Consider the following 11,136-nt stretch of genomic DNA (forward strand, 5'->3'; position numbering starts at 1 on the left):
TCAAGTCCTTCAGACTTGTGTGCGGGGGTGCTGCCATTTCAGTTTGGCGCTCCAATACAGTGCCACAATTTGATCAAATTCTGCAGGATTTTTTTTTTTTGTCACTTTGCAGTTGCGTGAGAAATTTCAAGTCAATCGTGTGTGGGCTACGGCTTTTTGATTTTAATTTTTTTTTTTTTTTTCTCAAAAAGGTTGCTACTCAATAACAGCTATTAAAAGGGTCCAATTCAAAAGATTATTTTGTGGAAGACAACAAGCCGGTCGTTTTAGTGTGTGAATTTTCAAGTCAATGACATTTTAAGTGGCGCTGTCTCGGAAATGTTTTGGTGCTCTTAAATACGAGTCACAACTTTTCCGGCAAAAATTCTCTGATCCAAACATTTTCTAGCGATGAGCTGCACTCGTGTGTTCGATATTTCAAGTCAGTTAGACTTTATTGTCTTTTTTTTTCATATGGTAGATTAAGAGCAGTAAACACGGTCCAAACGATTATTAGAAGACAAAAGCTGGACTTGGGTGAGAAATTTCAAGGTATGAATATGATTTTTTTTTTATAAGAGTGCAAAATCTGATGCTCAGCTATACTACTTGACTGATTTTGTTCGTGTGTATGAGGGACTTTGACTGTAAGAAATTTCAAATCAGGCTAATTGTGTTTGCTACGTTTTCAATGTGACAGTAACACCATCTGGCCAAATTTGAGAACTTCCAAGTCAACTAATTGGCTGAGAGAATTTGGAGGTTACATAAGAGCACCTCCACCTGACAAAATTCCACACAGTCAAAATATGTCTTGTGGGGGACACTGAACTGAACACTTGAGAAAACACATATGGGCTAGCTTGCGCGACCTTCTACATTTTAACGTTTTGTGGTTGAATATCATTGTGGGTTTTTTTTTCGACAATATTGACCTGGCCTTGTGTGAGAAATTTCAATATATCTGCTAATTGGGTGAGTGGTGCAGCATTTGAAATTGTGTCATCGTGGCGCTCCCTAACAGCGCCCCCAACTGGTAAAACGTTCCGATCCAAGGCATATTTTCGTACTTTGAGCTAGACTTGCGAATGAGACATTTCGAGTCGATCCAAATTGAATGTGGATCGTATCCAGATTGCACGTTGTTGTCGTTCAAATTGGACATGGAAGTCGGCTGGCAGGATACGTGGCGAATATGTTACTCGTATCACTTGCGAATAGTGGGAAAAAATTCAGGCGAGAACGTAGGCAGCGTTGCCACCTACGGGAAATGTAGAAGCGCACCATGTCCTGAGCCCCTTGGTGCTGATTAACGATGCGGATGCCAGCTGGTAGACACTCAGCCATTGATTTTGCTGGCCATCCATTTTCAATCAAGCCTTGGCGGAGGTCTCGGACATAAACACAGCGGTAGGTAACATTCACAGTGTTTACTTTCAATAAAAAACAGCCACCAAAGGGGAAGAGGCTTTTAAAAGTCGTATTTAACCAACATTAGTTTCACTTACAGCGCTGCAAACATTTGCTTCTTTGCATGTGTGTGCGTGTGTGTGTTGGGGGAGGTGTGAGTGGCCAAAGAATGCTTACCTTGATGGGGGGTTTAAGTGACTTAAAGCTTGTAAGCCGCGACTCACAAGAGGCCTGCTGCCTTTTCACAGCTCACACACACACACACACACGCACACGCATAAGTCGGATAGATGTTGAGGACGTGTGTCAGAAATGGCAAATCAGATGAATCGGGTGAGGCTTTGAAAATGTAGGCGTTTAAATAACAGTGGCCCCATCTGGCAAAAGTCTCATGCTCCGAAAAATGTTGTTGTTGTTGTTGTTGTTGTTGATGTTGTTGTTGAGCACCGAGATGGACTTGAGTGAGAAGTCTCAAGTCAATGAAACTGGCCGGAAGACGGGTTCCGCCTTTTATCGTTTGCATTTTTGGACAAATTTGAGCATTTCACGGTTTTGTTGCTGTCGCGAATCCAAAGTATGTTTTTGTACTTTGAGCTGGTCTTGTGTGTGAGAAAATGTCAAGTCATTTACGTTGTGGGTGAGGTCAGGCAGCATTTTGCAGTTTGTAATGATGTCGCTCAATAATATCGCCCTCATCTGGTGAAATGTTCGAATCCAAAGCATTCCTTTTCTGCTTTGAGCTGAAATTTCAAGTCAAACAAACATCTCTCTGCCAATCCAGCGCAAATCAGCGCTGATCCCAATTGCGGATTATGGCAATTCAAATGAAAAGAAAAAAAGTTCGTTTTTATACATAAATACGTCGCTCATTTGAGACATTTCGAGTCACCAACACTAATTGGGTGACGTGTGTGGCCTTTGAAATGTTGTGCCGTAGTATCAGCTAATAAAATGACACCATATGAAGGCTTTTTTTTTCCTGGTCGAGAACGTTTAGCTTGACTTGTGTGAGAAATTTCAAGTCAGTCACACTTAATTGGTTATTTACAATTTTGACATCATGGCGCTGTCCCATCTGGTAAACATTTTTTTTCTAGGTTGAGTGTGATGCGTGCAGGACATTTCAAATCAATAGCACTTTCTTTCTCTTTTATGCCTTAATAAGCTAGTCACATTTTCGCAATTCGAAGGCTTTTTCATGTAGAGAACATTCAGCTGGACTTGAAATTCCAACTTTGGAGGCATCTTTAACCCCCCAAATGTTGACTGAATTTGAATGCATCTGTGTGTGTGTGTGTGTGTGTGTGCTAATTAGCATAGATGGTGAAGAGAGTGAGTGATGCGGCGCTAACGTTTTTTTTTGGGGGCTTGTTGTGTGCCTGCGGGCGACGAGGCGCTTGATTGGAGGTCACGTTGGGGGAAATATCACGGCTGCGTTTAGCCGTATCACATTGTCAACAGAAGCATCTTTAGCGGCGTGAGCGCTAATGAGGGGAAAACAAGCGCTTCCCGGAATAGTCGCTGCCGCCGCTGATTGCTCCATTTTTGGCATTCCCATTTCTTTTTCACTCGGTGTTGTCGTGCTTTCCATAGAAGCCACACATATTTTTGTTAATAATCAATGTTGAAATTTCCTCGATTTAAAAAAAAAAAAAAAAAAGAAAACATTGAACTGGATTTGTGCGTGACAGATTTCCGGTCATTGATATTTATTGGGTGAGGACTGCATTCTTTTTTTTAATTTGGGGATACAAATTGCTACTGATTGAGAAAAAATATTGTGGTGCAAATTGTATTTTTGTGGTTGAAAATTGAGTCGGACTTGTGTGAGAAGTTTCAAGTCATTCAAATTGATCAGGGCAGGTTGTGGCCTTGTGATTTTTGGTGCTTAAAGGGGACGTCAACCCAAACATATTTTTTCAAGAATATGTCCTATGCAAGTCCACTAGTTGAAACGAAGCATTCTGATAAATATTGCGTTTTTGGAATAAGAGCTAATCCACTCGTTTTTAGCCATCTCTGGAGGCGGCCATTTTGTCACTCCTGTCGACTGAAGATGACGTCACAACTGCTCAGGGCTCGGGTAACGACCAATCACGGCTCACCTGTTTTCTGAAGCTGAGCTGCGATTGGTTAACTGCCTGCGTATTTCCTCCTGCTTGTCAAGAGAGAAAAAGCCATAAAAATAGGCCACGGCACATGGCCTGGCAACGGGCCTCGCGCATGGCGCTGTTTCGGTGAGATGGGCACGCATGCGTGTGGCGCCCGCTCGCGTATCTGCTAATTGCGCGCGGCCTCAATTAAAGCGGCAGCACGTGGACATTTCCGCTTCATAAAGATGGAAATGGGGTACGCTGGCTCGCTGTAATAAGAAAAAGTGCGTCAAAGTCGTTGCCATGGCGACCCCCAGATCATTTATCTTAACTCATCTGTTATAATGCTGGACTTGGCTGGACGCTGTTGGCATTTTAGCATGCACATTAATTAGCGTCTTGCCATTAAAGAAAAACAAATTCAAAATGGCCCAAAAAATATTGCAAATAATTGGAGCATTTAAGAGTTTGGACTATTTTTAGCCATCTCAGGGGGCGGCCATTTTGTCACTTCTATCGGCATCGAAGTTGCTCAGGGCTCAGGTCACGACCAATCGCGTCTCACCTGTTTTCTGAATCTGAGCCGTGATTGGTCGTTACCTGAGCCCTGAACAGTTGTGATGTCATTTTCAGTCGACAGACGTGACAAAATGGACGCTTTTAGAGATGGCTAAAAACGGGGGGGGGGGGATTTTGTTGCTTAATTCATATTCCACAAAATACAATATTAATCAGAATGCTGTGTTTCAACCAGTGGACCTGCATAGAAAATATTTGGGAAAAAAATATGTTTGGGGCGACTTCCGTTTTAAAGTCCCCAATTGAGGCCCAGATCCAAAATGCACCTCCTGCCCCTGGTTTTGCGGTTAGCAACTGAAATTCCGAGACGGTTGTTCCTTCGTGCTCCTTTAAGAGGCCCCGTGCCCACCTCAGTCGGGATGCGTTCGAGACTTCTGCTTTTTGCAGCAAACCGTCTTCCTGTGTCAGCTCACCGTGTTCTCGTTTTAAGTCAGCCGGCCAAAGCCACATGCTGACAAATAAGGCAACGCGAAAGGGGGCAACCCCCCCCCCCCCCCCCCCGCTTCCCCCCCTAACATTGGTATGTAATATATGGACATTTACAGCTCATTTAAAAAAAAAAAAAAAAAAATCTTGTGTTTTTGTTGGGGTTTTCCGAACAGGTGCTTTTATGATGCCGGTGGAAAAACACCTCATGTGTTTATGTCCTTTTATTATTCGTAGGCTTTGTTCCAGGGAAGGACGGGCGTCCATTTGCAGCTTTCGCACATGAGCAGGCCTTCGAGGAGGTGCGCGCACGCACACACACACACACACACACACACACACACACACACGTGCGGTCAGGCGCACAACGTGATCAAACAAGCTAAAAGGGACGCCTCAGTATCAGCGTGGCGTTGAGAGAAGCAGGATTTATGTCTCATTAGCTTGGGTGGTGTGAGAAGACAAAGCAGCATTTTGCACAACTCTTAAGATAGTAAATAAATCAGCAAGCGCTTGAATGTTTGGAGGGGGGAAAAAAAATCGATGACTGTTGATTTCACGACAAATGCGGAGAAGGTCACTTGTTGGCTTTGCAAGTACAGATCTCAAATTACTGGCTAAATAATGGCTCACTTTGGCCACCTGGGGGCAGGAGAAGACGGACAGGCAGAGTTACTGGCCTCGCAGCTTCTTGTAGAGGATAAAGAAGATCTATCTCTGAGTATTGTTATATTGAATGTGTAGATGTGTTACCGCACCGCACATTTGTTGAATTAGAGTTGAATTTGTTTTGTGTTTCTCACCTCACAATAAGAAGCACTTTGGTGAACAATTCAAATGTAAGATAAGATAAGAATGCCTTTATTGATCCCACAGTGGGGAAATTTTCAAAATGTAGTTTAGCATGCCCGGGACTCAAATCGCCACATGTAATAAATAGTAACATTGAAATATTGCTAGCATTTTCTTGTCACGTTATTACAGTAACTTGAACCATAGTTGAACAACCAACAAATATTCTTGAGTGGCCTGCGCCAAAAGTGTGTTTGACACCCCTGGCGCAGCTTCGTTTTCATGCCGAGGCGAGTCTACTTTAGCGTATTTGTGAATTTGGTAGACGGGGCGCTGCGCGTCGCTTGCTGTTTACGGTTACACTCCCACGGCGCACCTGCCAATTTTCTGAGGAAAAAAAAGTGGACTGCATTTTGGACTACCTAAAACAACATCTAACTTGTGGCGCAGGTGCTGACTTTAAATGCATGGACTTTAAAAAAAACGCCTTTCGTATAAATGTGTGCTTCATTTGTCTTTATTTGAGTGTAAACCTAACCAATTAAGACCAAAACATTTATGGATCATAAATGTGGTATACAGGTTTGAAATTATAAGACAGATACATTTTTGTGATTGAAAAAAAAAAAAAAATACATGGGGAAGAGAACCTTGAAAAAAAAAAAAGAGATTATTGGATGATTGTTGAAAATGGTTCAGCCTGTGGACGTTTGTGAAAATGGCCGCCGTTGAATGAGCACATGTGCGAAAATGAGACAATTGCGTGACGCACAAAGGAGAGAAAGTGGGAGATGACAAGACAACTTGGAGTTATTTATTGACAACACGGGCATGTTTCTCTCTGTTTGCTTGACGGTTTCTCAGGGGTGGGGGTGTCGGGGTGCCCGATGGAGCACGCTTGAACTTGTCAGACGATTTCAAGGCTTTTGTCACGTCGGCGGTTTAGGCGTTTGCTGGCGGGAAAAGAGCAAATCCCTCTGGCGGTGGGGTGGGGTGGGGGGTGTTGTTAAGGTTCATTTTTATGGACTCGGGTGCAACTTCCTGACATGTGACCGTTGTTTTCATGCAAGAGGCTGTGGGGAGGGGACGGAGGGGGCCCAGTGGGAGGTTGGGGGGGGGGGGGGCATAATCACATCAATGCCGCGTTCTTTCCGGGAGACACTCAGTTAAGCTAATTGTTTTGTTTTGCGGCCGCAAGCTGCTGAGGGGGCTTTAAAAGGCAGCCATGTATGGAGAACATGCAAGCCTCGGCGGCTAAGTGGCTGCTTTTGGCATGTCGAGGCAGGTGACAGGTTGCCAGGCGACGGGAGACTCCTCCTCCTTCGCCGCCCTCCCGAAAATCTGGCCTCGCATGATTTGCCAGCCCTTTTGAAGTCAAAAGCAGGCGGTGTAAATAATTGATTCCGCCGCACGCCGCTGACACCTCGTCGCGGCCCGAGCACGTCGAGGTATCCCGACGACGTCTGAAGCTGGTAAATATTTCAGCCGGCGCGTGATTTACACCGGCTGCGGTTTTCGCGGAGGGGTTGAGGCCCAAAGTTTTGATGGCGTCGCGCGGAATGAAAATGTTCTGCCTTGTTTGTTTTCTGTCACCAGGTGAATTCCCTCCGTTTAAAAAACACTCAGACTCTCTGATGTGATTTGTCAAAGCGTGCCAAGGTTGTGAAAGTGATATTCAAAGCAGCAGTAATTGTTTTTCTTTGCTTTGGCTCCCAGGCGCCCCCCGCAGGCTCCACGTTGAATTTATGGGATCGAAAGACACCGACGGGACAAAGCCTCGGCGTCTCTCAGCACAAACTAGCTTGGCTCTCTGCTCACCGTGCATACCACCACCCTCACACTGCGCTACGGCACTTTTTTTAGATCAATCTTCACATGGACTTCATTCATCTTATTATCGCTTAAAAGGTTACTAAGGGATACTGTTTATTAGGGGTGGGAATCCATCTCACGATTCGATCCGATTCCGATTCAGAGGCCCACGATTCGATTCAATTCCAATTCAGAGGCCTCTGATTCGATTCGATTCGATTCTGACGGAATGCCCACCTTTGTTATTCACTGTCTAACCTATTATGTAAATGAACATGTGACGGGATCACATTGTACAATTTGTTGTATTTTCATTCTTTTTAGTTTTGTTTTACTGCCTGCAACCAGGTCAGCAATGCAAATGAGAATCTCTTAAATAATGGTCAAATAAGAAAAAAAAAACAAACGTTTTTTTTTGTCACAGTCCATTCATATAAAACAAAATGAAAAATGTATATGGGGAACACCGCTTATCACAGGGCATGCGTTCCAGGCCCAACGGCAAAAATGGAAAATAAAACAAAATAGTCCTCGTTTGACCCCTCCAACACATTTAAAACGCAATTACATTGATGACAACGTTGGCGCCAATTGTGCTGCTGGTATTTAAAGGCACAGCGATTCCATTGCGCTGCCTTCACAGTCGAGTGCACCAACACAAATAATCCAAGTGTGTGGACTGATAAAATAGTTTTCATTTTTCACGGGAAAAGCATTGGCCCGTTGACATATTTGGAAGATATTTCACAAGCCGATCAATAATGACTGAGGTCCAATTCTGCTGGTGGGCCGGGGGGGGGGGCCTTCTCACTGGATTGCATTATGTTGCAAGGACTTCATAGGATTCTATTTACACCGTGCTCACGCGGATTTTATATGAGCCGGCTGGCCGGGTCCAATTTTTTTATGAGAGCAGAAGGGGCCGGCCAGCCGACTGGCAGGTTTGTTAGTCGGCTCGAAAAGGGAGCCAAAGAGTATTAGGGCAGCCTGTGTTCCGTACATAGTGTCTTCCTGAGCGCAGCTTTAGAGCTATGTACCTGCTAATCTGGTGACAGCGGCGAGCACATGCTTCCAAAGGCAGACTGGCGCTCTGTAAGCGTGGGGGTGGAATTAAGAGGAGAGAGCGCTTCTTGTCAGCCTTTTACGTGGGGCTGCCCTGCTCATCAAGTCACACAAATGTCGCCGTTCACTTTTGACTCGGTGTGTTGCACTTCAACTGCGCTGTGTAGTCGTTGTAGACGAGTAAAGCCGCCTCCAACGCAGGTTTACGGGTTCGCGGTCCCGATATTTTGCGGCTTTTTTTTTATTGGTCCAGCTAATAACTGGACACGTTTGTCGGGTGTAATTCCACCGTCGACCACCAGATGGCGGCACATTATATAGTTTTTGCCACGAGTGTTCCGAAGAAATGTAAATGACAATTCTTTAGCTTGCTTTCTTTATTCTTTCATTTTTATCTTGCTCAAAATTTGATCCCTCACACGTTTTTAATTTCACAATATGTTTTGTTTACAGCTGTTTTTTTTTTTTTGTATGGATAGTAAATGTAAGTATTATAATGATTGAGGGAAATTTTGATGTTTACATTTGCTTATGTTCACTAAGACTATTTGTGATGCATGATTGTTTATATGTACTTTTCTGTACTTAAAAAAAAAATATATATATACATCCCATTTTTTCCCGTCTATTTCTCGTCAAGTTACTTAGGAGCCTTCTCACTTCGTACTCACACAGCGGGCAGAATAGCATATTAGCATGTAACTCTGCATTAAATACAAAACAAGTCCTTCATGCAGAATGGTCAATGTCCCTGTGTGAGTTTATTTGCCATCTAGGCTGTTTAAAGACCCTCAGTTAGCTTCCAGCAGGATGCCTTAACTCTGTATGAACTATAGAAAGCGCTCGAAATGCAGCGCGGCCCGTGACTTGGATTATTACCCACGCTTACAGTAGGCCGACTAATATTTTACCTCCCAGGACCAATGTGGCTGTGATGAGCTGGCCCACCCCATTTGTTGGCGGGATGGGGGTGGGGGGGGGGGTGTCAAGATTACAAGATATTAACCCCCCCCCCCTTCCATCTACAGGCGCCCTGTGAACACAAAAGTAGGTCTGCTGCTTCTTTTGAGTGGAAAGTAATGAATTTTAAATTTAGAACGATGCCGCCGGCATACTGAAACATTTGAGGTATGAGGTGATTCACAAAAAGTGACCAATCGCTTTTACATACAGTGCAGCCTGGAGGCGTTCCTGTGGTCAATTTTCGACTGCGCTTGTCGTCATGTGGCGGCTGATCTTGAGCCCAACCGAGCTGACTTTTTAAGGCGGAAGGCGGGCTTACGCGCAAACGCCAAAGCAACACATGTAGACACACAACACAACAGTACTCACTAGCATATGTTCTTCATCCTCTGCGCGGAACGAGTAATATTAGTGCCGCACTCATGAGCTGAGAGGAGCTGAGGCATCTCAGCGAACTGTAAATCCTTCTGTGTTTCTTATACTGCCCCCAGTTGGCCCCCAGTGAGTATTGTTATATTTTCCGTCTCGGCCCTTTGCGTTCACTATTCCGTATCGGCGTGCCTGTTGCTTCGCAACCAGAGCACGTACGCAAAGGGCTTCGGAAGCGTCACCCTGCACTGGAAGCGTCTTAAGTGCCCTGAGGCTGCTTGGGAAATGTAGTAGCACCAAGGAGAGGATGAAATGTGACCGTTAGACCTCTGTTGAATCTCATTTCTTGATTTGCAACATCCCGGACCCTCGTGTCTCCCTTTGCAGGTTTATATGGAACATTTGAATAGATATGACAAAAAGTCCTTCTTCTCCAAATTTCATTCAAGCAATACCTATGGAGCAGCACTAGGTATCGTTCTTATTGTCGAAGTCAAGTGGCGTGGGCCAGCAATGCCGATTGTGAAGGCCCTGGGCAGATTAGATTGATGACATAGCAACACAAATTGGCTAAAATCTGATTGGACCAAAAAAACAAACAAACATGCACAAGAACTGGAAGCAGTGCAGCCAAGTTAAAAGTGGCAAATTAAGAAATAGGACTTTAAGGAATAAATCATTTCAATTTTGTGAATTTTTTTTTTTTTTTTTTTAAATACAATGCTGACTTGAGATACGAGTTTGTGAACATGCTCACAATTCAACCAGTATGTCAAATAATTGTACCTCATTGAAATGAATGGGAGTTTCATTTATTTTTTTTATTTTTTTTTATGTTGCCTCGGCTTCTCAGTACGGCAGTAATATTGGTTGTCCTTCACAGAGGATACCTTAAAGCATCAGCTATCAAAACACAAACATAGAACATGTTTGTGTTTTGATAGCTGATGCTTTAAGGTATCCTTGCTGATGCTTTAAGGGTAACAACACATGCTAACTGTTAGCCCATGTGCCTTTGCAGTTTCCCATAGTATGTTAGCATTAAGCTAGTGGAGCTGTTTTTAATACGCAATGTGGAATTCAAGGAGGTTTTTTTTTAGTTTGACAGTAACCTTCGTCTGAGAGTGTCAAAAACAGCTTGAAGCCTTTTTTAATGAATTGTCCACTTCGTGCCAACTATTGCTTGTTGTGACGTGAGTTGAGTCACATTACGGCGCTTGCAAGCCAAAACAAACAAACAAAAAAAAAAATCATCTGATCAACGGCTCAAAACAAAGTCATCATCATTCATAGCTCAAGGTTACTATTTTCGATTTTGAAGTTGTAAATGCGCTTTGGTGCTTCTGATAGTTTCGCCTTTCTGACCTCCCACGGTGGTGAACATATTTTTGCACTTGAGGTTAACAAGGTTTTATAATGCCGAACCATTTAATTCGCTTTGCACGACTTCCTATGGGAAAAGTGTTTTGAATATACAGTAGAGCCAACGTTGTGTGTGCTTCTACACACATGCACACTCCTTGCTACGCCGCGTGATGTATGAGTCAGTAAATCTGGCCCGTAAACAACCAGGTCGAAGCACTGCTATCCATACGCCATTACGCGTCATTACAATACATCTTCAATACGCTTTAAGAGGTGACAGTCGACC

General features: G+C 43.9%; 1 long non-coding RNA gene across 1 annotated transcript; it reads left to right on the forward strand.

Annotated features, from left to right (window-relative positions):
- Positions 1 to 907: 907 nt before the first annotated feature.
- Positions 908 to 8,737, forward strand: LOC147143000 (uncharacterized). Its single transcript, XR_015087911.1, has 3 exons — positions 908 to 1,389; positions 4,725 to 4,789; positions 6,996 to 8,737. It is a non-coding gene; the product is annotated as an uncharacterized LOC147143000 (long non-coding RNA).
- Positions 8,738 to 11,136: the final 2,399 nt, after the last annotated feature.

Source organism: Filicampus tigris, chromosome 8, assembly GCF_054856515.1.
Source record: "Filicampus tigris isolate MCC_2025a chromosome 8, RoL_Ftig_1.0, whole genome shotgun sequence".
NCBI classification, from domain to species: Eukaryota; Metazoa; Chordata; class Actinopteri; order Syngnathiformes; family Syngnathidae; genus Filicampus; species Filicampus tigris.